At 43.7% G+C, this 4,019-nt stretch overlaps 1 pseudogene; it reads left to right on the top strand.

Moving 5' to 3' along the window:
* The first annotated feature begins 768 nt into the window (after positions 1–768).
* On the top strand, positions 769–1,850 carry LOC102400482 (annotated as a pseudogene).
* Positions 1,851–4,019: the final 2,169 nt, after the last annotated feature.

The following is a 4,019-nucleotide window of genomic DNA, read 5'->3' as shown; positions in this document are numbered from 1 at the left end:
TAGGAAAGCAAACTAACACAAGATACCACTATATATCTAACAAAATGGATAAAATAAATAAGACTGACAATGTCTGTGAGAAGGTGGAACAATAAGCACTATTTTCCATTGCTGGAGGAAGTGTAAAATGGAACAGTCGCTTTGGGAAATCAGAAGTACCTGTTAAAATGCAATGGACTTGGACTCCGCAATCCTAACCCTAAGGACACCTATACTCTAGAAAAAAATCAGTAAATATTATATCATTAAAAGCCGCGTACAAGAAATTTCATAGCAGTTTTATTCCTAATAGCCAAAAATTTGAGAAACTCATATGTCCAGCAACAGGATAACAAATCAGTTGTGCTTAATGCATGGGTAAAGCTCTCAGACACAAAGTCAGTGAAAAGAAGCGAGACTTCAAGGGACACATACTGACAGATAAGATTTGTATGAAGTTCAACAGGCAAAACTAATCTCTGGCAGTAAAATCAGAACAGTGGTTACTTCTGGTATGGATGGTGATGGTATGGACTAAGAAGGGGCGTGAGGGGAGAAGCTTCTGGGGTCAGGTCATGCTCTGGGTCCTGCTCCTGGTGGTTGTTACAAAGGTGGAAACATGAAAAACTTCACTGAGCTGTCTACCTAAAGTGTGTGCACTTCCCTATAAATTGTTATAAGCTCCATGTGCTTCCCAGGTGCTTCAGCGGTAAAGAATTCACCTGCCAATGCAGGAAATGCAAGAAACTTGGGTTCAGCCTCTTTTTCAGCTCCCTCGAAGCTGCCAGTTCCATCTGCTGCTGACCCAGAGCTAGAGAAGACCCAGGGCCGCCACCGCCCTAGAAAACCCTGTTAGAGGCTATGCTTCTGTGAACGAAAAGAAGGGGCAGCAGTGAGCATGTCGGCCCTGAAGCCCTTGGTGTATGGAGGCCTGGCCTCCATCAAGGTGGAGTGTAGTACCTTTCCAATTGATTTAACCAAGACACGGCTCCAGATTCAAGGCCATAAGAACGATGCAAACTTTAAAGAAATCAAGTATGGAGGAATGTTGCATGCATTAGTGAGGATAGGCAGAGAGGAAGGCCTGAAAGCACTGTATTCGGGGATTGCCCCAGCGATGTTACACCAGGCTTCCTATGGCACCATCAAGATAGGCACCTATCAGAGCTTGAAGTGGTTATTTGTCGAGCGTCCAGAAGATGAAACCCTTCTGATAAATGTGGTCTGTGGGATTCTCTGGAGTCATATCCTCAAGCATTGCTAATCCAACAGATGTTTTGAAGATATGAATGCAAGCTTAAAGCAGCACCCTGCAAGGAGGAATGATAGGCAACTTCATTAACATTTACCAAAAAGAGGGAAAGACAGGACTGTGGAAGGGCATATCCCTTACCGCTCAGAGGGCTGCTACTGTGGGCTTTGTGGTATGGATGGTGATGGTATGGACTAAGAAGGGGCGTGAGGGAAGAAGCTTCTGGGGTCAGGTCATGCTCTGGGTCCTGCTTCTGGTGGTTGTTACAAACCACCACCTTGGTGAGGTCTACGACCTCACCAAGAAGCATCTGATTCCCTTAGGCCTGATGGGAGACACTGTGTATACCCATTTCCTCTCAAGCTTCACCTGTGGGCTGGCGGGAGTCCTGGCCTCAAACCCTGTCAATGTGGTGAGAACATGTACGATGAATCAGAGAGTCCTCTGCGATGACAAACACCCTGGCTACAAAGATACCCTGGATTGCTTGTTACAGACATGGAAGAATGAAGGGTTTTTTGCTCTATATAAAGGGTTTTGGCTAACTTGATTGGGAGTTGGTCCTTGGAATCTTATTTTCTTAGTGACATATGAGTAGTTGAAGAAACTGGATTTGTGACAAGTCAAGACTGCATGAGACATCCACTGAAAAGGCTCACTTCTGAAATAGTGAAGCTTCCTGTCTTTCCCACTGCTGCTCACTGCTTGGCCCACCACAGATTGAGGTGTGAGCAACAGGTGAGGACAGGGTTAGCTCAGATCCCTGTGTCCTGGCATCGGACGCTCTGCACCAAATGTTTAACTGTAACATCCAGACACTAGTCCTTACCATTCAAGTGCCCTTCGACATCAAAGACAACAGGAAATGCATGTTTCTTACTAAAGAAAAATTGCATGATCAGGAACTGTGGACCGTTTCCTTTAGGAGAAGAGTAATTCCTGGTGCATCTCAGTTCATAGCCAAGACTCCCAGACTGTTCTAAAGAAGCTCTTTGGAACCATGGGATAGAACCTCTGAGACAGTGTTACTGTTCCTGAGCTTTGGGGGGAGCTTTGGCTTCATGTCCGCTGAAGAAATTCACACATGGAGACCTGATGTACCCCAAATATAAACAGAGCAGGACAGAAATCCCTGGAACACTGCACTGCTTTGTAATTTCCCATTTTGGCAGGATTCTTTCACTTTATAATAAGTGACTTTTAAGCCTTTGACCACTCAACCTTTGTGAGGACTTGTTACAAAGTATTACTATCTAAGCTCATGACATGTGACAGGTTGGCTTGGAAGGTAGCAAAGTCTGTGTTGTATGGGTGTGTTTAAGCAACTTGGGTTCTATCCTAGGTAATGGTAGTACTGGGTTAGCCAAAAAGTTCGTTCAGGTTGTAAGAGCTTAGGAAAAATCCAAACAAACTCTTTGGCCGAGTTAATAATTTGCTCTGTGATATTAACCAAGTTTCTATCTCCCCATCTGTAAAATGGGGATAATGACATCTATTGATACTGAGTGTCCGGTGAGGAAAACAGTAACTCCTACTGCTAGACTTGTAGGATAAGTATCTTTACATCATGGTGTCATACAGCCATAACTCCAGAATAAATAGATCCGGTGTATGAAGACTCATTTTATCATGGACTTCTCCCAAGCTAGGTCCTGTGATAAAACTCTTATGAAAGAAAGAGGCTAATGTTCTATTATGTTTCCCTTTGTGAAACGTGGCAAGTGAATCAAAGAGTTGATTTTTCTAGATTTCCTGGGTTTTACTTTAGTTCTGGTCATGTTTGTTAAAATATTTCCTGTCTTGGACTTCCTTATCAGTTTGGATGGAAAATACTTGCTTGAAATTTGAAAAGCAATATTTTTGTATACCTAGAGTCTGATAAGAGGTATAAAATAGCTTCTTTCTTTTCTTTCAAAGACAGGATATCATTCTTCTTTCTCGTCTCCATCTTACTCTGGCAAAAAAGAAAGTGACTCTGAGAGCGTCCCAGGACCTTTATACTTCTAGAAGACATCCCTAGGAAAGGAAATATATTTAACATTCACTTGGGTAACTTTGGTTCTACCCTTAGAGTGTGCTCACTCTGTCGTGTCCAACTCTTAGCCACCCCATGGACTATAGCCCACCAGGCTCCTCTGTCCATGGGATTCTCCAGGCAAGAATACCAGAGTAGGTTGCCATTTCCTTCTCCAGGGGATCTCCCTGACCCAGGGATTGAACCCATGTCTCTTGTGTCTCCTGCATTGACAGGCAGATTCTTAACCACTGAGCCACCTGGGAAGCCCTATGAGAGTAACATTAAATACCTATTCATTGGGGATCCAGGACAGTCACCTCTGCGGTATATGCATGTTCCCAGTCTGTCCAGCCCCTGGACTGCTTCCTCCTTTGAAGCAAAATAGAAGGCACACAGATTTTTCTTGGGGATTGGGCAATTTTCCTCCCAGTCTCCCTCACCTTGCCTTCTTTATTAATGCTGACTTTGAAAATAAGATTTTGTGAAGCAGGATTTCCATTCCAAAAAGAAGAGCTAAGGCAGGAACAGAGGAGGTCAGAGGTGTTGATTGCTTCAAGACTCAGATGGAAGTCTAGTTCTCACTGACCAGTTCCAGATGTGACACGAGAGCTGAGCCCCTTCAGGCCTCATCCCTCATACTGAACCATATCTTTAGAGAGGAGACTTCTCTTCTTACCAGAACATTCCATTGATGTAAGGGCTTTCTACAGAAAGGCTTTCACTTTTGAGTTCCTTGAGTTTAAAGGATGACTTTTCATAAGCCACTCTTTG

Source organism: Bubalus bubalis, chromosome 8, assembly GCF_019923935.1.
Source record: "Bubalus bubalis isolate 160015118507 breed Murrah chromosome 8, NDDB_SH_1, whole genome shotgun sequence".
NCBI classification, from domain to species: Eukaryota; Metazoa; Chordata; class Mammalia; order Artiodactyla; family Bovidae; genus Bubalus; species Bubalus bubalis.
Note: the sequence above shows the minus strand (reverse complement) of the source record. Positions and strands in the feature narration are given on the sequence as shown.